The sequence below is a fragment of the Balaenoptera musculus genome, chromosome 13 (assembly GCF_009873245.2).
Source record: "Balaenoptera musculus isolate JJ_BM4_2016_0621 chromosome 13, mBalMus1.pri.v3, whole genome shotgun sequence".
In the NCBI taxonomy this organism is placed as follows: domain Eukaryota; kingdom Metazoa; phylum Chordata; class Mammalia; order Artiodactyla; family Balaenopteridae; genus Balaenoptera; species Balaenoptera musculus.
This window is the reverse complement of record NC_045797.1, coordinates 54,997,520-55,022,849: the sequence shown is the minus strand read 5'-3', so window position 1 is coordinate 55,022,849 and position 25,330 is coordinate 54,997,520. Positions and strand designations below refer to the sequence as shown.

The 25,330-nt window shown below is 52.2% G+C and overlaps 1 pseudogene; it reads right to left on the bottom strand.

Annotated features, from left to right (window-relative positions):
• Positions 1–9,552: 9,552 nt before the first annotated feature.
• LOC118905770 lies at positions 9,553–18,349 on the bottom strand (annotated as a pseudogene).
• Positions 18,350–25,330: the final 6,981 nt, after the last annotated feature.

The window sequence follows — 25,330 nt, the reverse complement described above, 5'->3', positions numbered from 1 at the left end:
CTGGCAGGTAGCGCTCTGGCACTGGGTGAGGGTGGGGCTGGGCGTCCCTGGCACCTGCCGAGGCATCATTCGTGGATTCAGCTGTTCTCAGTCTCCCCAAAGGCCCAGAACATGCAGAGCTTTCTCATTTTGCTCTGGCCTAGAGTGGAACTTGCCCGAGAAGCTGGAGGAAATAGGAAGCAGGGCTCAGAGCCGGCAGGGTCGCTGGCCTGCCCTAAGAGCCCCACCTCTCCTTTGGGTTGTTATTAAGAGTAATAATAACCCTCATTCACTGTGTGTCTATGCATTTTATCACTACCTCAGTTTAATCTTCACAACCAAGCTCTTAGGTCGATACTCGGATTGTCCTCATTTTACAGAGGAATAAACTGAGGCTCAGAAGGCTTTGCTCCTGTAACAGTTAGTAAGGGCAGAAGCTACGACGCCCACTCAAATCTGTCCGATTCCAGAGTTCACACATGTGTAACCGCTGCACCGTCATACCCCGCCACATAGTATGAGAGAGAAAACCTGTGGGAAAAGTGAAATGGCAGTTAATTTGTGGCATGAGAGCACAGGAAACACATGACTCTCAGAATGCAATCCGGGAGAAAGCCGGAAGCCTGCAGCAACGTTTTGAATGGAAGGCCCAGGGGTCTTCAATTCCTTGAAGCCCTCTCAGACATCCAGAGCCCGCTGGGCTGTAAACAGCAGTTGCACCCAAGCGTCTGTGAAAATCAGAGGAGAGGGGTGTTGCAGGGAAGGTGCTGCAGGTCAGTGGGTAAAGGATGCCCTGGGACCAAGCTCAAGAGGCCCCTCAGAGGCTGCTGGGGATCCCTCCACCCAGTAATGAGGGAGCAGTGCGAGCCCAACACTCCCAGCTGGAGCGCAGGGCCTGGCTGGTCTGGACCTGGGGTCCCTCCTGGGTGCAGCCATAGGGTGCATCCTGTCACTTCCTGAAACCAGCAGGGGGACACATCCAGACGAAATAGCACCTGTGAAGTTGTCTCCCAGCAGGTGTCCCTGTGACTCCCTTGTGACTCCATGCCCCACCTCCTTTGATTGCGTACACTGACCTCCTTTAGAAGGTCTCTTTAGCATGGGAATGGGAGTGTCTAGACGACAGGAAAGCTTTCCAGATCAGTGAGCAACATGCTGACAAGCAGGGCCTGGGCTCAGCCCCAGGAAACTGATGACTCAGGAGGACGTGACTTCTCTCCACAGACGTGTTCGCCAGGCACTGGCCAGGGGCCCTCCCTGTGCCAGGTGTGAGGGTAAGGAAAGGAGTCAGGCCCAGTTCTTGCCTTCATGGGGCAAGAAAAGAGTAAAGAAGTGGACACGCCTCAGTGTGTCTTCATTAGGCCCTTCCAGAAAATTGAGAAAGGAAGGAAGTGAGAAAAGGAGGGATATACCTACAGATTGAGCCAGAATCTAACCACTTCTCCCCTCGTCCCCACACACTACTACCACCTTCATCTCGGGCCTAGATTATTACAATGGGGTCCTGAACACAGCAAGCCCACTCCTATCACAGGGCCTTTGCACTTGCTGTTCCCTTTGCCCTTCCACGAGCGTCTTCATGAGTCAGTGTCTTCATGTCTTTGCTCATATGTCCCTTCTCAATGCGTGGAAGCCACCCAGTTAAAGGTCACAACAACACCCCTCTCTCTGCCAGGCCACAAATGCTTTAGTAGGTATAATACACAGGGGCATTTCTCACTAACTCCTCATAGTACAGTTTCTTAAGGACCTCGGGATAGATTTCCCATTGGCCTTGGCCCATGAGCATGTACCCAGAAGCGTCCTCCCTGCCAACTATCGACCAGTGTACTGGCATCAAGCCCGGCTCTTCCAACCTGCTGACCCCAGGGCTGGTCCTCTCCTGTCCTAGGGAAATTCCAGCAGATCCTGGGCACCCTTCTCCACCACCATCTTACACAAGTTGTAGCTCTGACCTGTTGTAGCAGGACTGGGTAGCTGGTTACCAAATTCATCTTCTCTTCCTGGGTTCTCTCTGGACTCCATTTCCATCTCCTTTGCCGTCAAGCTGGTGGAGCACGAGCAGAGGCACTCCGTCCCTCTTCTGGGCTGAGGATGTTAAGAAGCAGGTGTGTCCCATCTACTTCTATTTTCCCTTCTGCCATGACCTCGTGATTTAGGAGATGGCAGACCCACAGGATGGAAGGAGCCTGGGTGCCTGAATCTCTGCTCAGGGGAAGGCTGCCTGCCAATCAGAGCACCCAGAGTCTTGGACTCTGTGTGTATAAAAAGTAAACTTTGTGAGGATCCTTTGTTTTGGAAGTTGGCTATTTGGTATTTAACTTCCCGCCTTTCTGAGGACTCGGGGCCTGCCCTCATGGCGACACGCCTCTGTCCCTTCCCCCAGTTGCATTTCCCACCTGAAGTTCGTCCCCTCTTCCCCACCCCACCCCAGGCCTGCGATGATGACTGAGGAGCTGCTGAATGAATCATGGCTGCTCTTTGGATCTGCAAGCTGATATTGAAGGCAGCCTGGCAGAGAGGGAAAGCTCTTCCCACTACCTCTCTATAAGCCTGGTTCCAGCAGTGTGGGACTTTGGGTGAGACCTCAACCTTCCAGAGACTCGGCTTCCTCATCCTTAAAATGGGAACAATAGCATCTGCCCATGCCACCGCACAGAGGAAAAGATGGGGGGTGGGGGGGGCGGGGGGGCCTTGACATGCAGGAGCAGCTGCTCTGAGCCCGACTCTATAAACATTATCTCACTTAAAGCACTTAGATAGGGAACCGAGGCATACAGAGGTTTAAAAGTGCCTGCCGAGTTCACCCAGTCAGTAAGTGGCTGCCCCACCCCTGACTTGGTCCTCCCCATCTTCTCTCCCTCACTGGCTGGTGCCAACCCTCACCCAGGTGCTCAACGCAGGGACTCCTCCCTCACCCTCACCTCCCATACACACTTCAGCACCAAAGCCCAGTTGCCCTACCTTAATAAACAGCTCTCCAATCTAGCCCTTCCCTCCACCGCCGCTGCCACCACTCTGGCCCAGCGCCCCCCTTCGGCCCCCGCACATCTCTCCTGGACCCCGCAAGAGCCTCCGTGCTGGCCTCCACGCAGCTCCTCTTCCACGCAGCGGCCCCGGGCCGGTCAACGCCAACCCGATCGTGCCAGCTCCCAGGTTAGGACAGCTCAGTGGCTTCCTGCTGCTCGTAAGACAAAGTCTTACCGTGGTCTGCCCAGCATGAGAGAGCCACCTCTTCCTCCGCCCCTCCTCTCTCCACTCTGGAAAGTCAGGGCAGCCTTCGTGCGGTCCCCTGAAGAACCTCCAGCTCCCTCCTTGGTGGGAGTAACCTTTGCACATGCTGTTCCTTCTGCGTGGAGCACCCATCCTTCCCTGCTTCACCTGGTTTACTCCTAATCACCCTTCGTATCTCAGGTCTGGTGTTGCCTCTCCAAGAACTTTCCCTGACCTTCTTGACTAGGGGACATCCCCCTATAGCACTCATCATTATTATTATCTTATGTCTATCTGAGTAATTATTTGATGAAGTTCACCTCCCTCACATGACTTTAAGCTCCCCAAGAACAGGAACTGTGACCATGTTGCTTGCCATTGAAACCCAGTGTCTGACAGCGTCTGACACATAGTGGGACTTAAATATTGGCTGAGTAATTGAATCAGTGAATGTTAGAATTGAAATCCAAGTCTGCATGAACCCCTCACTCATCAGTTGTTGTGGGGAATTGCATTAGTCTGCTCAGGCTGCCATAATAAAGTATCATAGACAGAGTAGCTTAAACAACAGAAATTTTTTTTAAAATAAATTTATTTATGTATTTATTTATTTATCTTTGGCTGCGTTGGATCTTCGTTGCAGCGAGTGCGGGCTACTCTTCATTGTGATGCGCGGGCTTATTGCAGTGGCTTCTCTTGTTGTGGATCATGGGCTCTAGGCGTGCGGGCTTCAGTAGTTATGAGCGCGGGCTTCAGTAGTTGTGGCACGCGGGCTCTAGAGCGCAGGCTCAGTAGTTGTGGCGCACAGGCTTAGTTGCTCCACGGCATGTGGGATCTTCCCGGACCAGGGCTCGAACCCGTGTCCCCTGCATTGGCAGGCGGATTCTTAACCACTGCGCCACCAGGGAAGTCCCAACAATAGAAATTTATCTTCTCGCAGTTCTGGAGGCTGGAAGCCCAGGATCAAGGTTCCGGCCAGTTTGGTTTCTGGTGAGACCTCTCTCCTCAGCTTGCAGATGCAGCTTCATGGCCTTTTCTCTGTGTACACGAGGATAGAGAGAGACCTCTGGTGTCTCTTCTTCTTGTAAAGACATCAGTACTATTGGATTAGGGCCCCACGCTTATGACCTCATTGAACTTAATTACCTTTTTAAAGGCCCCATTTCCAAATACAGTCACATTGGGGGTTAGGGCTTCAACATGTAAATTTGAGGGACACCTTCAGTCCATAACAGTCTGCCAACTAGTGCCCCCCCCCCCGAATTCACATCCTTCTCACATGCAAAATACATTCACCCCATCCCAACAGCCCCCAAAGTCTTCACCCATTCCAGCATCAATTCCAAGTCCAAAGTCTCACTAAATGTCATCTAAGCCAGATATGGATGAGACTCGAGGTATGACTCATTCATTCTGAGGCAAAACTCCTCTCCAGCTGTGAACCTGTGAAACCAGACAAGTTCTGTACGTCCAAGACACAACCGAAACACAATGGTGGGACAGGCATAGAATAGACATTCCCATTCCAAAAGGGAGAAATTGGAAAGAAGAAAAGGGTAACAGGTCCCCAGCCAGCCCAAAATTAGCAAGGCAAATTCCATTTGATCTTAAGGCTCCAGAATGATCCTCTTTAGCTCAATGTCGTACCCTCCATGCCCACTGGGTCAGTAACATCACCCCATGACCCTAGGCAGTGGGCCTGCCCCCTCAGCTCTGCTGGGCAACCTTGCCCCTGAGGCACTGATTGATGGCATCCTGGCCCTCTGAAACTGAGGAAGTGGCCCCACCCTTTGAAACAGCCGTGTCCCCTGGGGCTGAGGTGGGAGTGGCAGCCCTGATGATCTCTGAATCATCTTCATGGTCATTGTTCCCTTTTCTTGAAGATCTGAAGCTGGATACTCTATTGTCCTGTCCAGTAGATCCCAGAAATCTGACAGCCTTCCTCCACTCCATTTTCTCTCTCCCCTTTAGTCCCCGCTGGCACGATTCTGCCAATATAATCCCATCTCTATTCCTGGCTTCAGCTGAGATGGCTGATTAAATCTGTGGATAATCTCTTTATGGAATGATCATCCAGCTGCACCCTTGGTGTTTTCTGTGGAACGCTGCTTTCTTATTTTTTGAAATATGGATAAGCTGAGAATTTTCCAAATCTTCGAATTCTGGTTCCTTTTTGCTTCAGAATTTCTTCAATTTATCTCTCTCCTCTCACATTTTACTATTAGCAGTAAGGAGAAGCCAGGCCACATTTTCAACACTTTGCTTAGAAATCTCCTCTGCTAAATATCCAAGGTTGTCACATACAAGTCCTACCTTCCACAAAACACTGGAACACAACTGAGACAAGTTCCTTGCTAATTTATAACGAGGATCACTTTGCCCTCAGCTTCCAATACTGTGTTCCTCCTGAGCTCCCACCAGAAGCAGTATTACTATTCATATTCCAGAAGCATTCTCTTCAAGATGATATACCTATTCTCTACAGCTTTCTCTATAGCTCTCTCTTTTTCTTTCTAAGTCTTCACCAGAATCGCCTTTAATGTTCCACCAACAGTCCCTTCAGGGCAATCTAGGATTTTTCCAACAAGGACCCCAAGCCTCTACCCATTACCCAGTTCAAAAGCCACTTCCACGTTTTTAGGTATTTGTTATAGCAGCAACCCTATTCTCGGTACCCTAATCTGTATTACTCAGGGTTCTCCAAAGAAACAAAACGAATAGCATATACCTATAGATCTAGATCTACAGATAAGGAAATTTATTATAAGGAATTGGCTTATGCAATTATGGAGGCTGGTAAGTCCAAAATCTGCAGAGCCGATGTCCCACTTTGAGTCCGGAGGCTGGAAGGCTGCTGTAGAAGCAGGAAAAGTCAACGTCCCAGTTTGAAAGCTGTCAGGCAGGAGAATTCTCTCTTGCTCAGGAGAGGATCAGCCTTTTGTTCTACTCAAGCCTTCAGCTGATCCGATGAGGCCCATTTACATAATGGAGGTCAATTTACTTTATCGGTCTACCAATTTCAATGTTACTCTCATTCAAAAATATATTCACAGAAACACCCAGGATAATGTTTAACCAATTATCTGGGCATTCCATGGCCTAGTCAAGTTGACACATAAAATTAAGCATCACAGGAATCACAGGAGAAAGTATATGTGATCAGGGCTTGATGAGTATCAGGGCCAGTGTAAGCAAGGGATTAACCCCAGAGCTGAAAACATGGTTTGCCATCCACTCATTTCTCACACATTTATTACTCACCTACTATAAGCGTCTCAGTTACCTATTGCTACGTAACAAACTACCCCAAAACTTAGTACCTCAAGACAGCAAGAGTTTATTCTTCTTCATGATTTTGTGGATCAGGAATTTGGGCAGGGCTCAGCTGGGTGGTTCTTCTGCTCCAGGTGACACCAGCTGTGCCACTCATTCAGCTGGGCTAGGCTAGAAAGCCCAAGGAGACCTCAGTAAAATATCTGGCGTCTCAGCTCCTCCTCGCGCATGGTCTCTCAATCTCCAAGTGCTGTCGCATCATTCTCTAGTCTACTCACGTTGCTTTACAGCTTGTGGCTGGCTTCCCCAAGAATGTTCCAAGAGGACAAGCCCCAAGAGGAGAAGCAAGCACTTGTCAGATCAATGCTTGCATCATGCTTCTGATGGCACATTGGTCAGAGCCAGTCACATGTTCGAGCCCACCTGTGGGAGAGGACTATACAAGGGCATGAAGACCAGAATGTGTGTGGTTCCTCGGGGGTCCCCAATGTAACAGTCCATCAACATATGAGGGGACACCCGTCCTGGCTCTTGCCCTCAAGTATCTCACAGTCCAGCATAGCATTTCCAAATGTATTGGGCCACAGCATCTCAACACTGTTTCTGCAATGCACAAGCCCCAGTATGAATTCTCGACATCTTCAGATAGAGCATCTCATTTTGTAAAGGCGGATGATCATAGGATGATAAAGGTATGCACATATTTGTCACTTTCCATACACATATTTTTTCAAAATAAATTTTAAAGGAAAATATTGCTAGTTTTGCGTATTCATGGGAGAATATAGTTGACCCCTGAACAACATGGGTTTGAACTGTGCAGGTCCACTTATACTCTGATTTTTTTCCACAGTAAATGCTACAATACTACATAATTAGCGGTTGGCTGAATTGAGGATGCAGAACCACCTATAAGGAGGGCCGACTATAAGCTATACACAGATTTTCGACTGTGCAGGGGTTGGCACCTCTAACCTCCACATTGTTCAAGGGTCAACTGTACTTTATCACATTTCATGACATGCTCAGAAGACAGTTTGGGAAATGCCGGCCTGGTGACTCCTAGTAGGAACATAAAGTTTGGTGGAAAAGGCTTTTTGACTCTTAGGACCACAGACACGGGTGGCCCACGGTGGATCAGAGACAGCTTATCCCAGCAGGTTGGAAGGCCCAGGATGTCTGTGGGACTCTCTGTTTTGTCTCCATGAGTGATGGGAGGTCAGGAAGCATCATTCTTACACCACTGGAGTAGGGCTGAGACAGCACGTGGCAGGTGACCCCAAACACCTGTGCCCTCTCTGCACCTGGCACATGGTTCACACACTGAACACCACTCATCCCACCACATCTGACTCCGCTTCAGAATGACTGAGAACAACAGAGGGGGGTTCTCAAGGGCTTGAAAGTTCCATCCCAAAGCCCAGGCTCTGAAGCATTGCAGAAAGAGAGGCCCCAGCTCCGAGCAGAGTGCGCAGGACCACTGGCCAGCGGGCCAAGGTTGCTCAGAGTGGCCTTTGTGGATTCTATGCTGCAGAATCCCCAGTAGCAACTAGGAGATTCCAATGCATTAGCCTGGAAGGGGGCCCAGGAATCTGCATTCCTAGCCTCCACCATGGGTCACATGGTGCTAGTCCCTCCCCAAATTTAGGGTTTCCATGTGGTTATTTTTGAAAGGTCCCCACGGGTTGGGGGGGTAGCAGAGGGACACCAACCCTGAGGTGTGGCTCTCAGTGATGTCCAGTGCAGGCAGGACACAGGTGACCAGCAGCCAGAGCCAGAGATGTGAGAAGCTTCACATGCCAAATAGACTTTTTATTTTCAGACTCAATATATATGTATTTTTCTTACAGCATAAGAGACAACTTGCCTCTACACGTTCCCTCCACAGAACAATCCCCAGAGATTAAATCTGTTTTGAGTTGTATTTTGAAAAAAGAGGAAATTGGATCCTGGTTCTGGGTGGGAGGAGGGGTGAGGGGAGGGGAAGGGAAGTTAAGAAAGGAGGCAAAATGCACAGATTTCCAGAAACTTCCTTATGGTTTCCTCCCCGCCTGCATCTTATCCTGTGCTCTCCCACCCCACCAAGACAAAACCCAGGCTGGACACACCGTCCCTCCCCCTCACTCCAAAGGTGCCCACAGTCCTCTCAGAACCAGGACCTAGTGAAAGAAGTCAGACAGAGTATGATCTCACTTTTATGCTGAATCTAAAAAAACCCGAGCTCCGATAAATAGAGGAGAGATTGGTGGTTACCCAAGGCAGAGGTGGGGCGGTGGGGAAAATTAGCCAAGGTAGTCAAAAGGTAAAACTTCCAGTTATAGCATTAATACATTCTGGGGATGTAATATACAGCAGGGGGACTACAGTTAACATTAATGGATTGAATATTTGAAAGTCGCTAAGAGAGTAGATCTCAAAAGTTCTCATCGCAAGAAAAACAGTCGTAGTTATGTGAGGTGATAGATGTTAGGTAAACTTATTGTGATAATCATTTCACAACTTATGCATATATGAAATCATTGTTGCTCACCTTAAACTTACACAATGTTATATGTCAATTATATCTCAATAAGCCTGGAAAAAATAAAAATAAAATAATAAAAGGCATTGATCCACAGTGAGTTCAAGATTAATTCCATTGCCAAATATTTGGAATGCAGTTATTCTAGATTGGCTCAGCCTGATGCTTTAACAAGCAGTCAGACTGGGGTTAGAGCTGACATCCTGCAAGAGGGCATTATTTATAAATTCCAAACGTCCTCATGATAATGTCCTGATTCCTGTGACAATACGCTTATCAAGTTGCCTAGGTACTTTCAGGTCTGCATTTGTGTTTGTATTGTGTGAGTCCTTCCGCCACTTAAATGTTTTAAAAAAATACAAAAACCAGGGCCTTCTCACCAGGTTACCAGCCCTGCCTGAGGCCTTCCCCTCAGGGCCTTCTCTTCAGAAGGCCCAGACCCCAGCCCCCAGTGCCTCCGGTCGGACCACACACTCCACACTAGCGGGGGAAGGATGTCAGAGGGCAATGCCTTTTTTTTCAATAGTGAAAAATCTTATATTTAGGGTTAGCCAGCTGGACTCAGTTTAGATGATCTCAATTTTGTTGGCAACATCCAAAGCATCATAGTCAGGAGCCAGGTGAGCATACGCTTTCTTCTCTCCATCAGGCCTTAACAGGGTGTTGACCTTGGCCACGTCAATGTCATAGAACTGCTTCACATCCTGTTTGATCTGGTGCTCGTTGGCCTTGACCTCCACAATGAACACAGGTGTGCTGTTGTCTTCTCTCTTATTCAAGGCCGACTCAGTGGTCAGGGGGAACTTGATGATGGCATAGAAGTCAAGCTTGTTTCTCCTTGTGGGCGCTCTTCTGAGGATATTTGGGCTGCCTTCTGAACCGCAGTGTTTTGAGCGTTTGGAAGGTGGGTAACGTTCAGATCTTTTTTTGTGGCTGTGGACACAGAGGGCAATGCTTAACCCAGGGACTACAAGTCTGGCGCAGGCAGTGCAAGTGGGAGCATCCTCGGGGTCTTCCCAGGGGTCCTGTGGGCGGACACAGTCCACCTACACACAGACCCACACCCTCAGGTTGCCCATTATGTTTCTATCTGATTTCTCCTTGTTTCTGAGAATGCGTGACTCTTGCCTGTGCTCTATTCTAAGTCCCTCCTGTGGGCTTTCCCTCTAGAGCAGGTGCCCTTAACCTAAGGACCTCAGATACCACCTTCCCCACCCCAGGAGGTCTGTGGATAGAATTCAGGCATCCATGACTTTGGATGAGAAAAAAATATACATCTTTATTTTCACTAGCATCTAACTGAAATTTAGCATTTCCTTTATTGTAAATGCAGGGAACAATCTACAGTAGTATTTGCAGAAACTGTGACTTTGTCACCAACAGAAATCACAGAGATTTTGAGATCACATTGGAATTGTTGCCCATCTTTTGAAATATCTACCCATCACTGCTTTAAAATGATCACCACCAAAGTGTAAGTAAAGAAGCGTGTGTATTACTCTTTTATAAAGCTGTTTCCTTCATGTTTTGACCTCTGTAGTTTTGCACTACTGGTTTCTTTTGTAGTCCTGTGGATTTAATTTTATACATTTGAAAACATTATTCCAAGAAAAAGTCCATAGGCTTCACCAGATGCCCATTGGGTCCATGGTCCATGAAAGGTCAAGTCCTAGAATCCTCAGACCTAATCGTCCTCAGAATTTTTTCCAGCATGAAAGCCCCAGAAGTATCCCTCTCCCCTAGTAATTACACTTTTGGTATTTTCTTGAGAAAAAGCTTTAAGAGCCAAAAGCTACTATGTAATGCTTGCCTTTAAACAAATGTGCATTTTATTCATCACAATGGTATCTCTTGACTTTTGGAAAACAGTGGCCACATCTGCAGGAGAGCTCCCGTTGACCAGCCTGGTCTCCAGACCCCGTGCAGTAACGCTGCTCCCACACCCAGGCCCACTGAGCTGCAGCATGTGGGTGGATCTGCAGGCAGAGCCATGGGTCTCAGAGAATGTCACCCCCACTGCTCCTAGCACAAGGCTGGCCCCAGGAAACACTCAGCTGGTAGAGCCTGACTTGGGTGGGCCTGAGGCAGCTGTCCTGGGGTGGAACATGGCTGAAACCTCCCTGCTTCTGCACCAGCCCCCAGGCCCCTGGCCCTGAACTAGACTTGCCAGAGTCAGCAAATGAAAATACAGGATGCTCAGGTAAATTTGAATTTCAGACCAATAGCGAGTCATTTTGACTATAAGCACGTCCCGTGCAATAGTTGGGATATACTAATACTAAAAAAATGATTCGTTGTTTACTGGGGGAACCCTACTCCCTCTAGCAGCCTGATCCTAGAAAAGTCCCTACCCAAGTCCAGTTTAAGGCTGTGCGCAAGCCCAGATTCTCGGCTGAGACTCCTACCTCTGCCCAAGGTCTGGTCCCAGAAAGGGACCATTCGGGGAAGGGAGTGCGGCCAGGGAGATGCCAGACAGTGGCCCACCTCTCGGCCACTCCCAGTCACCAGCTAGCCTCAGGACGCGCCCCCTCCCCCAGTCAGTAAAATGAGAGAACTGGTCCAGGGAGGAGCTCTAAGCTCCCTCCCTGCTCAGAGTTAGATTTAGTAAGTACTCACTTTAGGAAAGAATCTTTAACCTCTGCCTGCATGAAAAGTATGTTTCTATGGGACTTCCCTGGTGGCACAGTGGTTAAGAATCCACCTGTCAATGCAGGGGACACGGGTTCGAGCCCTGGTCCAGGAAGATCCCACATGACGCGGAGCAACTAAGCCCGTGCACCACAACTACTGAGCCTGCGCTCTAGGGCCTGCGAGCCACAACTACTGAGCCTGAGTGCCACAACTACTGAAGCCTGCGTGCCTAGAGCCTGTGCTCTGCAACAAGAGAAGCCACTGCAATGAGAAGCCTGCGCACGGCAACAAAGAGTAGCCCCCACTCAGCGCAACTAGAGACAGCCCACGTGCAGCAACAAAGACCCAACGCAGCCAAAAAAGTAAATAAATAAATAAATAAAAAGAAAAGGATGTTTCCAAACCCAGCCCTCCTTAGGGAAGCAGCCTGTCTCCCTCCATTCACCTCCGCCCCGGAGCCCCTCACTCAACTGCGGCTCCCACAAATCAAGCCTGCAAGGACACTGTTTGAAAGGACCCAACGATCACATGCCCTCAAAAAACACACATGGCAGCAAAAGTGAAAGCACAGTTACACAGACGTGTTCACTTAAGAAACAGTGAGGCACCATCAACAGATGAATTGATAAAGATGTTGCATATGTAATGGAATATTACTCAGCCATAAAAAAAGATAAAAATCTTGCCATTTGTGACAATATGGGTGGACCGTGAGGGTATAAGTCAGATAGAGAAAGACAAATACCATATGATTTCACTCCTACGTGGAATCTAAAAACAAACAAACAAACATAAAAATAAATGAACAAACCTAACAAAAACTAACACTAAGATGCAGAGAACAGAGCAGCAGTTACCAGAGGGGAAGGAGTTGGGGGGTAGAGAGGGTGAAATGGGTAAAGGGGATCAACAGTATGATGACAGATGGAAACTATATTTTTGGTTGTGAGCACAATGTATGGTATATAGAAGTAGAAAAATAATGTTGTGCATATGAAACATATAATGTTATAAACCAATGTTACCTCAATAAAAAATAAATCTAAAGTTTAAAAACTAAAGAAAGAGGAGGGGAAGAGAGGAAGGAAGGAAGGAAGGAAGGAGGGACATTCTTAACCCCAACCAAAGAGGGGGATGCCCTTCACAGCCTCCACCTCTACATTGGGGCCTGGCTAACAGCTGTTCCCAGCTGGAGGCTCTTTCTGCCCCCCCCCCCCCCCCCCCCCCACCCCCCCCGAGTCAGTCCCCAGGGGTCATGGAGGCAGCTTTGATGAAGCCTATCAAAGGGGTCTTGTTCTTACAGCTGTTTCCTGGGAGGGCAATTAGAGCCACAATAACCCCCCACGTCTGTTTAAGGGGCTGGTGGTGAGTACTCCACCCTCCACCCCGTGGGAGGGCTCCTGCCCATCAGCAGAGGGGGAAATGACTGTGCCCATCGGAGAGATACTGTTTAGGACCATTTTGACCATTTGGACTGGAAGGGAATGCCATCCCCATTTTAGAGATGACTAAACTGAGGCAAAAGCACCCCTGGCTCCCAAAGGGTTCCCCACACAGAGCCCACTTCCCCAGGAACTGTCTAGGCAGCACCTGGTTTCTCTTCCTCTGGGTCAGGTCGCCTCCACTTACACAAGACACGACAGGCCCACAGAAGGGTGTAGAAGGCACGTGGGAGTATAAAGCCCACGTGGAGGGGAAGCCGGTGTCTGTTCTGAGACGCCTGCTCTGGCCCTTCCCCCGCCTGAGCCATTGCCCCTTTTTTGGCCACTATTTTAATCCTCAATCTGTGGATTTATTTAAATCAGGGTTTCTCAACCTTGCCACTACTGACATTTGGGCCCAGATATTTCTTTGCTGTGGGAGCTGTTCTGTGCATTGTAGGATCATTAGCAGCATCTCTGGTCTCTACCCACGAGATGCCAGTAGCACCACCTCCCAATTGTGACAACCAAAAAAGTCTCCAGATATTGCCAAATATCCCCGGGGGCAAAATTGTGTCCAGCTGAGAACCACTGATGGTAAGTGGACTTAAAGGATCGTGTATGGATGGCCTCATGTCTTACCAGGGAAGGAGGTGACAGAGGTATTCCCTCCTGAGGCCCAGAGCTTCTGTGGGACAGATAGGATAATAAATGCACCCAGTGCACAGCTGTCTGTGCCAGCAGATTCTGGAAAAGACTGAATTCAGGAAAATCATTGAGGCTGGGATCCACCCAGGAAGACTTCCTAGAAGAGGATCTGGTCCTTATATAACAGTCCGGGAAGATGCAGTTTGAGGGGAAAGTCTCAAGGACAGTGAGCAGAGCCCAGGGTTGGGGGGTGGTAAGTGGAGACTTTCCAGGGAGGGGGCAGGAGGGTGGCCACAACTGGCTGCATTTTAATCTGGGGTGTGTTGAGGCTGCTCTGCAGGGCAGGTCCTGGAGCCCTGGGAAGATACTGGGGATGAGTAGGAAGGGAGAGCAGAGGGGGAATAGTGGTATGTCTGAGCTCCTGGGGGGCTAGTGAGGGGCTTGCTGTTCCCTGAATCCCCAACACCTAACACAGAATCAGGCTAAGGAAATGCAGAGATGATGAAACTGCTGCCAATTTGGAGAAAAGTCCTGACAAGGAGGAAGGTGGGCCTGGGCTCTGGAGGGCTGGGAGGACCATCTCTAGATGGTGAGGGTGCTGATTAGGGGGCCGGGCCCAAAGGCGAGCAAAGAAGCTGAGCAGCCACTCACCCTGATTTCTCAGCGTCTGCCCTCACCTGTCTCCCCCATGGTCCTTATGGGATAGGGGTGGGGGAGGGGGCGGGGGAGGTAGTCCTAATCAAAGGGTAGCTGCTGGGCTTGGAGCAGACCACCGGCCTTCCTGCCAGCCTGCAGACCTTTCTCTCTGGAAGAGATTTCAGCAGGTTCTCGGGAGGAGAATGCTGAACCCCTTGGCCTAGGAAGCTCCCTTCTCAGACAGAAACACCTGCTCCCACCCTCAGACTGGGCTCCCTGAGGGGAGGGGCGACACCTTCCCACTGGTCACCAAAGGGAAATGTGAAGCTTGAGGCAGGTGCTGCCCACAGGGAGCTTCTGGCTGACCTGCCAGCAGGGGGCGCTGTGGACTCAGGCACCGGACTTGGGCTGCTGGAAGGGTGGAGACTGGACTGGCCTCCCTCACCTCCTGTTTATCCTCTTATAGTCCTCACCCCAGCCAGGCTCACCTGCCTTGTACACAGCTCGGTCTCCACTTCCTCCCAGCTTCCCATCCTAACCCTATTCTTCTCCCCTCCTCTGGACGAAGAAGGAGGAGAAGGAATTTTTATGCCCATTGTGCAGATGAGGAGACTGAGTCATACAGATGCAAAAAAGACTGGAAGGGACAGCAGCAGGGCAGAATGGATAGAGTCTTGGCCTTGGGGCCAGAAGACCAGGGTATGTCAGCATGCCAGTTCAGCATCTCACTCCCTGTGTGGTTGGGGCCAAACTTTGGGGTCTTACTGAGCAAGCCACCACAGTTGCAGTAAGGAGATGAGCATGGCAGCCCACACTGCCCCCAGGCTGAGAACAATTCTGACACTGGGTGTCACGGCCCCATGTGGACAGCAGTGGGTCCTGGGAGGAAGGACTGGCAAAAGGGGACGAGGTGGCCTTGCCCAAGCCCCTGTCTAGGTGGCAAGAGCAGACAACCAGAAAGGGGGCGAACAGGGGGCTCTGAACAAGGGCAGAGGGGATGAAGGGACTGTACTGCAGAGTCTGGGGAGGGGAGGGAAGGGCTGAGGTGTCAGCCGCCCTGAGTTATCTGCACTTTCTCCCAGGTCCTAGTGATTAATAACAAGAGCAGAAACCATGAGAGCTATTTGCTGTCCTCTCATGATGTGCCAGGCTCTGTGCCAAGCACTTGACTGGCTCAGTTACCCATCCTGGGAAGCAGGTAATGATACTACCCCATCTGACAGACGAGGAAAAGTATGCTCAGAGATAAAGTGACTTGTCTGAGGTCCCCAGTGGGAAACGGGCAAAACTGGATTCCACCCAGATTTGCCTGGTGTGTACCCACCACGCTCTTGGTGGGATCGGGGTCTGGGTAGAGAGAGGATGAAGGCCCCTCTGTGGCCGGCGAGGCACCATAGGGCAGTGCACCCTCAGCCACTCGGCACGGAATGGACAGAGCAGAGTGGGGTACTGAGGAAGGAGTGACCCACACATATATCCAGTTGAGAGGCCTCCTGGAGGAGGGGACGCTCTGCAGGTGACAAGGAAGGAAAGGCTTTCCCAGCAGCCTGAGCAAACATAAGGGAGGAGTCTGGCCCAGCTGTTTCCAGCACGCGCATGGGCTGGGCTGTGCGTGTCCTGCAGTGCTGGGACATGAGGGCAGAGAGGCAGGCAGGAGCCACCAGCAGGGGAAGGTGTCATCACATCGGCTGGGTGGAGGATGGCCCAGGAAGTCTGATTGGTTCCACTAGCCACTCTTAAGAAAAGAGATGAGGATCTAAACTATTACAAAACCTGGGGGGTGTGGGGAATGGGGAAGAGGGGAGGAAGAGTCAAGATACCAGTGTTAGAATCCACTAGATGAGATGGATAATCAGATGTGGTGGACAGAAGGGTGTGGTCAAGGATGACTCAGCCTCCTGCTTGGGTGGTGGGGAGTCTTACCATGAACTAAGCTCCTAGAACACAAGTGAAGGAAGGGGCTAGTGAGAGAAAGATTACAAGTTCGGTCTGGGATAAATGAGTTTGAGGTATGTGTGGGCTATGTGAGTGTAGGTGAGCTTTGGGCTCAGGGTTAAAGGGGATAAAACCTCAAACTGCAGCTGAAATCAGGCTATACTCTCCAACGAGGAAAGCAGTCAGGGTTGACTAGAATTTGAGCTTAGTCTGCAGCCAAGGAGGGAAGTACTACAGCAGAACACCCACTAGACTAAACTGATGACCCTGTGTTCTCAAACTTGAAAAAGGATCCAGGGGTCTGAGTAGACCACAAGCTGAGTTCAGCAATGGTGCCCATCATTCTCAAGGTGTGCATGTCTCTGAGGGCATTAATAAGAACTCAGTGCGGGGCCTAAAGGGAACCTGCAAGATTCCAAGGGCGGATGTAGTCAACTGATTTAATGTTCTTAAATCACTGAGGGGTGACGTGACCTCTTCTCGGAAACCCTCCTTAACTCCCTTTTCCCTTCTCTACAGGACCCCAGCCTGCTGGCTGGCTAGTGATCACTGCCAAGCACTTTCACATTAATTATTTCATTGGTTCTTCAGTGTTTTCCCCCATTTGGCAGTTGGGGGAACAGAGACCCAGCAAGACTGGGGTGTGTGGGACTGAGACCAGGCCTGCTCCTCCAGGCATCTCTCTGGGCCCACCCCCTCCTTATTTGGAACAGCATTCTGCAATGTTCCAGGGTGCTGGGGCAGCAGCCAGTGTTTGGGTGCAGAGTGGGCAGGCAGGGAGAATGGGGGCAGGGGAAGGACAGCAGCCCCGGCCCAGGTGTGTTATCTGCTCTCAGGATCTTTTCATCAGCTGCTGGGGTAATAGGAGTGACCTCAGTGGTGGGGCTTTTGGTTTTTTTGTGTGGTTTTTTTCTTTTTCCTGCTAAGAACAATTCATTTTGTCAAACAACTAGAGTAAAAGTGACTGGTGTTGAGAAACCTCCCCCTCCCCCTTCCCTGGCCCCAGGCAGGGACATTGGAGGAGCTGTCTCCTGGGGGCCACGAGCATGCTGTCCAGCAGTTCAAAGGGTTGGCTCTTCTCCTGCCCCCACCCCCTTCCCTCACCGCCCCCTGGCAGGCCAGGCTTGGGCAGCCTCCCGTCACGGACTAGGGCCTGAGCCTCACTTGGTGGCCTCTCAGCCTCACCCCCTTGCTGTCCATCTCTAATGGTGGGGAGGAGACAGAGTAGGACAGTGTGGGGAGAGGATTGAACCCCTGGTTTCTCATCCCCCCTTGGCCACAGAGGGGAGACCGGGGGAGGCCGAAATGAAAACAGCACATGTCTCTGGTCGCCCCTGTCACCGCTCTACTGACCCCATGGCACCCTCCATGTGCCACTGACCGCACTGGGTCAGCAGGGGGACGGTGACAAGGTGAGAGGAGGAGAGAGGGAACCTTGGGCTACGGATGAAAAGGACTGGCTTAGGCTCCCAGGAGGCTGCTTGGGGTAGGCGGTGGGCAGAGGCAGAGGAAAGAGTTGGGGGAGGCCTCTGAGGGAGCCGGGTCCCCAGACAGGGTGACTGGATGGAGGGGCAGCAGAGCCTGAGCCTGGGAACCCAGAGGCCCAACACGGAGGCCTGGAGGCAGCTGGGTCTGCACAAGTCAGAACTTAGGCGCAAATGGCTGAGGCAGCAGAGGGCTGGGCGCGGGGACTGCGCCCCAAGGATCCAGCTGGACACAGTGACGGGCGAGCAGCTTGGCCCACATCTGAACAAGGAGAGAGGGAGTAAGTACGGGGCAGGGGTGGGAAGGTGTCTCTCAGACCTGACTCCAGACAGTATTTCCTGGGAGGTCAACCAAGGCCCATATGCAGCAAGGAGCTAGGCCAAGAGCCTTGAGGCTGAAGACCAAAGAGCTGAGGGTCCTAATTTACCTGCCCTGGTAGCTTCTGGCAAGAGCCCTCCAGCGCCTTCCCTTCCAGGGTACACCAGGCTGCAGGCTGCAGTGCCGAGAAGGAGAGGATGGAGGTGGTGGTGATGTCAGCCAAGGAATTAAGTAAGCAGAGGAGCCGATAAGATCGCCCAGCAAGCTGGCTGTGGGCAAGGTGACTCATCGAAGCCGGGCCTCACCATCCTGGGGCTGGTTTTGCTGTTGCGCCTGGCCTGCAGGGCCGGGGAGGAGGAGGGGGCTGGGACAGGCTTCTCGCTGAGACGTCTCAGAACACAGCGTCCTCTTCCTGCAGAGCTCACCGCTGGCCCAGGAAACAGCCCCCCAGCCCCCCCGGTGCCACCGCTGCGGTGATTATCTTTGTCCGCTGAGTTTGGCGTGTGTCTGTGGGGTGTGTCGGGGTGATTTCCCCACCCACGTCCCGCTGGGCAATCCAGGTACCAGAGTTCACTAACAGCAGAACAGTTGCTCCCCCTGGTTGGACGACCGTCCGTGGCGACAGAGCCACCGCCACCGGATTAGCACCCTGCTAACCACGACCACGTGGCGTCCTCGTGGAGGGAACAGCCCGTTCCTCCAGCCGCTGGCAGTTGTAGAGCTGCCTCCACTCATCGCTGCTGAGGGGGCCAAAACTGTTGGGTTCTCCCCCCTCCCCGGGGGTGCCATGCACTGTTGTACAAGTTGAGAACTGTACAACTGGCAGGGGCACCATTCACTTTACAGTCTCTGTGCCAGACCACATGGCTGTACATGGCCCCTTCCCTTTTCTAAAATACTTCTCATTCCCCTCCTCCACCTAGATTGGTCTATTTAGCTCGCCCTTAATAAGTCTGTCTTCACAGCAAACTTTCCCCCGTAAGCGTAAACTTCTTCCTTTACCACCTGACTCCTTTCATTCAGTCATTCATTCATTCATTCCACAAAAAATTGTTGAGTCTGTGCCAGGTACTATTCTAGGCAAGGGAACAAGACAGACGTTCCCTGACTCACAGAGCTCACATTCTAGTTGGGGGGTGGGGAGATAATAAATAATTTGATACATAAAACTGCAAGTGACAGTAAGTGCCATGAAGAAAAATAAAGACAGGCCAGAAGATGGAGGGTGATAGAGCTCTCCTTCTGCCAGGACTGTCCAGGAAGGCTTCTCTCTGAGGAGGTAGCCTCTGAGTGGAGACCTGGTGTCAGTAAAGGAAAGAGCTTTCCCAGCAGAGCCCCTCCTGCCAGGCATCCAATGCCAAAAGAAAGTTCTCTAATCCTGCCTGGTTCTTCCAGAAGCCTGTGGCATGGCCTGGGGCACTGGCATCCGGTGCTGGGTATCCATTTCCTCCTTGACAAACAAGAGACCTAGTGGCACTGGCTCTCTGAGGGCTCCTCCAGGGTGAATCCACCCACCCATAGGCATGAGGAACTTCATGACGGGGCCTGCATTGGAAGGCCAGCTCAGCCACCTCCAAGCTGTGTGACCTCAGGCAGGTTACTTAGCCTCTCTGAGCTGGTTTCCTTATCTGTTAAATGCCTTCCGAAGGGTATTGTGAAGGATTAAATGAGCTTGTGGATGTGTCACCACCTGGTATAGAGTAGATGCTTAATAGACTCTAGGGCCACACCTGGGAGAGGTGAGGCGATGGGGTGACGTGAAGAGGTGCCGTTAAACGGTTGCCTTTCATTAAAGGAGCCTGGAGAGGGCAATGCTGACCTAAAGACACAAGGCTTTGCCATCTGCTCACGCGTGCAGGGAACAGCCGAGGGAGCCCCCAGGCTGGGACCCTGCCTCACAGGCTCAGAGCCTGGGGGAGGGGGCTGTGCTGGGGTCCTGCACTCCCCACTGATGTCAGCAGGTAGGGGTGGGGTGCAGCGCCGTGGTGCGGGCCCTTGAACTGTCACACCGCAGCCGGCTTTCAACTTCCTCTGGGGCCCAGGGTGTGCTCGGCTTGCCCTCCCTTCCTTCCTCCCTCATCAGGCTGTTTTGGGTGAGCCCTGGCCACCCTCCAGCTCGAGTCACTGTGCCCTCTCTCAGCTCCTAGGGTTCACCCCAGCCCCCCGGTCAACAGGTCTTTCCCGCATCCCCGCGGGGACCCCAGCACCGAGGGCAGGACCCGCCACACATGGAGTGCAGGCAGTAATGATAGTCAGCCCTCACTGTCTGCCTCGGCTGTGCACTGTTCATCCATGACCTCCCTGGACATGAATTCCACGATGTGGGTGTTTTTATTCCCTTTCTTACTTGAGGAAACTGAGGCTCCAAGAAGTAGGAGCTGTGGGCGCTCAGGCCACAGGGTTGACAGGCATTCTTCCTGCAGGAGGCTGCTGAGAGGAGCCTTGCGAGACAGAGGGGGCTGGGAGAGGCAGGGAGAAGAGGCAGGGCGGACGTGGCGGACTAGTCTAAGGCTGGGATGGGGGCTTGGCGGACTCTTGTCCCACAGATGGCTGTAGGCCCCTCCTGCCACCCACCTGCTGCTTTAGGATCCCCAGGGGGGCCTGATGCCCTGAGTCTCCAACAAGCTCCCAGGTGGCCTGGAAGATGCTGGCTCAGTCTGGAAGGTAAGAGCTGAGCTACAAGCCCTGATGGGACGGAGGCCATATCTCAGGTCCCTCCTGGCTCCTGGAAGGAAACAATAACAGTGACGATTAACATTTATTGACAACTTTCTTGCATAGCAGGTGCTGTGCTAAGCACTGTGCATATATGAACCCATATAATTCTCACAACATCTCTGCAAGGGAGAAAATTGGGGCACAGGGAAGTTAAGTGACTTGCCTAAGGTCATACAGAACCAGCATTCAACCCAGCATGCCTGGTTCCAGAGGCCACACTCACCTCCCCTCAAAGTGGAGATTCTTGGAGCAGGGAAAGTCTGGGACCAGGGGTTTGGGCTGGACCTGGCAGGCACTGGGGAGCCATGGCAGGGTTCTGAGCAAGGGGCCAGAGTGTTCCCAGGACTGGCCAGTCCGTGTATACACAACGGACTACAAGGGCAGACAAGCTCAAGCCCACTGAGGGCTGAATGCGGGACCCCTCCCACGGGGATGTGTTTTTGACAGGACAAGGCAGGGCAATGCCTTCCCCAAAGGAAAGAACTGATGAGGAGGTTGGATGGCCCTGTGCTGGGCACGAAACAGTAAAGGTGAGAGCTCAGGCACGGGAAAGGGAGCCCGCAGCTGCTTCCTCTGCCCCTTCTCCCCACCCGCAGGGCCCCTGCTACAGATGGGTGCACAGTTCCCATGCCTGGGGTCTGAGAGCAGCCAGCTTGCTGGGGCCACGTGGCTGTCCATCTGCCTGTATGCATATGCGGGTGCATGTGTATATAAGAAGGGGGGGGAGAAGGGGCCTCTGAGCGTGCCTGTTTGCAGGGGAACCTGTCCCCCACCCCCACCTGCTGCTGCAGCCGCAGAGAACATGACGCCCTGACTCCAGTCTGCATCTCTGGGGCCATGAAACCACAGCCACCACGTCAGTGGTGCGTGCACCAGGGCTGGGTGGGGGGAGGCGGGGCCACAGATGCAGGTGTGCCCCAACATGTGTGTGCAGGGCTGGCATGGGGGTGTTGTTCCAGGGAGGTGGGCAGGCGGGGTGGAAGGGAGCTGGAGCCCCCTCTGGGAGGCAGGGCACAGAGTCCATCCCCTCTGACCACAGGTCCAGAGGTCCAGCAGCCGCCCCCTCCCCCAGCCCCTTCGAGGACCAGCCTTGTCTCCCAGGTGCTCTCCTCTGGGCAACTGTCCCAACAACAACCGTGCAAATGTCTGTGGAGCATCTAAAATGGTCCGACATAGTTCCAGGCACTTGGGAAACATCCATGAGCAAAATAAAGATCCCTACCCTGGGGACTTCCCTGGTGGCGCAGTGGTTAAGAATCCGCCTGCCAATGCAGGGGACACGAGTTCGATCCCTGGTCCTGGAAGATCCCACATGCCGCGGAGCAACTAAGCCCATGTGCCACAACTACTGAGCCTGCGCTCTAGAGCCCGCGAGCCACGACTACTGAGCCCGCATGCCACAACTACTGAAGCCCATGCGCTTAGAGCCTGTGCTCTGCAACAAGAGAAGCCACCGCAGTGAGAAGCCCATGCACCGTAACGAAAGAGTAGCCCCCGCTCACCGCAACTAGAGAAAGCTGGCGTGCAACAACAAGGACCCAACACAGCCAAAAATAAATAAATAAATAAATTTATTTAAAAAAAAAAATCCCTGCCCTCATGGGGCCAACATTCTTGTTGGGGAGACATAGTAGATGGAATAAATAAAATAAGGTATATAAGTAGGTGGTGGGTGCTATGGGGAAAAAGAGGAGATGGAGCAGGGCTGGGAGATGAAGAGTGCTGGGTGCGCGAGAGGGGATGTGTGTGTGAAGAGGGGGTTGTGTGTCCATGTGCACACAGGTCACAGTATTAAACGGGTGGTCCATCTAGGTCCCACTGAGAAGGTGATAGTTCAACAAAAGGTTGGAGAGGAAGGAGCCAAGCAGGGTCTGGGAGAAAACATTCCAGACGGAGGAAATAGCTAGAACAAAAGCCCTGGGGCAGAAGTGTGCCTGGCCAGGACTGAGGGAAGGACAAGCTGACCTGGGGGGGTGGACTGACACGGCCCCACTCCTCCTGGCATCTTCTCACCTCGCTCAAAGCGAGGGCCTGATTTCCAATGGGTTAAAGAGAAAGGACCTTCTGGTACCTACAGGAAAGGCCAAAGGGCTCCCGAAGGAACCAATGTCATGGGAAGTAGGGGACAGAGAGGGAAAAGGGGTTTAGACCAGAAGAAGCCTATGGTCGCTCTGGGGCCTGAGCTCAGGGAGGAGGCCCTAGGCTGGGGGCCTCTAGGGGGAGGGTGGGGGAGGGAGGAAGAAGTCCCGGGGGTCCCAGGACCCCAACAAGCCTGCCTTTAGGAGCTCACTGAGAGAGTGCATTGTGGAGTTGCATCCTGCTCCCTGGGGGTCAGCTGGCCACCTGAAAGTACCCACAGGGCGAAGGGAGCCTGACCCCACCTGTCTCTGCCTGCTGGGGCTGCCAGACCCTTCTAAGGTCAGTGCCCCTCTCCCCATTCAAGCATCCCATAGGGAGCAGGAGGGAGGGGCGGTTGACCCCAGAAGATGGAGGCTGACGGTTGACCAGGGGACGGGGATGTGAGTGAGCTCCACCCTGCACTGCAGCTTGTGGGAGCTGGCATTCTAGAAGACAGATCCCCTGTAAACCACCCAGGCCACCAGCAAAGGAAGGGGGGCTAGCCCAGTGTGTGACTCTGACAGATGGGGCAGTGGGAGGTCAGGAACTAGGAAAAAGGGAGGAGGCATGACCTGGGCCTTTTAGTTCTCCCTCTTTTTTTTTTTTTTTACAGTTTATTTATTTATTTATGGCTGCGTTGGGTCTTCGTTGCTGCTCACGGGCTTTCTCTAGCTGTGGCGAGCGGGGGCTACTCTTCATTGTGGTGCGTGGGCTTCTCATTGCGGTGGCTTCTCTTGTTGCAGAGCATGGGCTCTAGGCGCATGGGCTTCAGTAGTTGTGGCACGTGGGCTCAGAAGTTGTGGCGCACGGGCTTAGTTGCTCCGTGGCCTGTGGGATCTTCCCAGACCAGGGATCGAACCCGCGTCCCCTGCATTGGCAGGCGGATTCTTAACCACTGTGCCACCAGGGAAGTCCCTTGACCTGGGCCTTTTAGGGTGAGAGCAAATCTGAATGGGTAGAGAGGAGAGAGGACATCTCTGTGCATTCACACACTGGCACACACATGTCACACACACGTCACACACATACTCAGTCCCTTAAGCACCCGCCCCCCAACACGCATAGGTTCTCACAGCCAGGGACATCCATGTACTCCTCACACACAGCCTAAGTTACGCTCATACACACATGCACTAGGGACACTCACACTTGGTAAGGCATGCCAGCACAAGAGGCACACACATGGTTACACACTCTCAGAGACAGAGATTGGTTCCCCTGGGCATCAGAAGCACCTAGGCCCCTTGGAAACGGGCCTGGGAGAAGATGAAGATGTGACTGCAAAGCATAAGGAGAAAGGAGGATGGAAAGTGGTGGGGGGAACAGAAGGAGATGGGGTGACAGATATGGAGACTCAGAGAAAGGTGCGTCATAGCCACAGCCACATGCAGAAGGCACACCCACCCACGTCCTAGTCAGCCTTCCTGCCTGCGAGAGACACTGTTCAGCCACTATGTGACATTGTGAAGTCACTCAGCCTTTCCAAGGTTTGATTTCTCTCTTCTGATAACACCTGCTTTCCATGCCAAATTGCTTGACTGTGAATCAACAGGTAAATCCTGTCTGCTCTGCCTCCAAAAAACTGTTCAGAGTCCAAACACTTCTCTCACCTCCAGGTGACCACCCTGGCCAGGCCACCACCCACTGGCCTCCCTGCCTCCTCTCCTGCTCCCTGATGCAGCCTGTGGTCCACCTGTAGCCACTGACCCTCCCCTCCAAACCTGCCAGTATGTTTTCATCTCACCCACAGTAAAAGGCAAAGTCCTTACAATGGTCCATGGGGAGCTGCCCTCCCCTCCCTTAACTCCCTTCTTGCTCTCAACTCCAGCTTCCCTGGGCCCTCACTGTTCCACAGACACCCAGACATCCCCTCTCAGAGCCTTTGCTCTGGCCATTCCCCTCTGCCTGGCACGTCCTCAGGACTCTGCCGTCAGGAGTTACTCAAATGACATCCTCTTAGTGAGGCCTTCCTGGCCACACCAGCTAACGCTGCAGCCCCCAGCTCAGCACTCTCTATCCCCCTCTCCTGCTTTTTCTTCTTCTTATCATCTTTCCCCACTGAACATGCCACTTATTTGATCATACTTTTTGTCTGTCTCTCTTATCAAAGTGTAAAATCCAAGGGGCAGAGGCTTCTGTCTGTTTTATTCTCTGCTATGACCCCTACTCCTAGAGCAGTACCTGGATCATAGGACTCAATAAATACTGAGTGAGTGAGTGAGTGAATGAATGAATGAGTGAAATAGCAAATAGGTAAGCATCTATAAAGCAAGATTAAAGAACAAGAGGGGGCTTCCCTGGTGGCGCAGTGGTTGGGCGTCAGCTTGCCAATGCAGGGGACGCGGGTTCGAGCCTTGGTCTGGGAAGATCCCACGTGCCACGGAGCAACTGGGCCCGTGAGCCCCATTACTGAGCTCTGCGCGTCTGGAGCCTG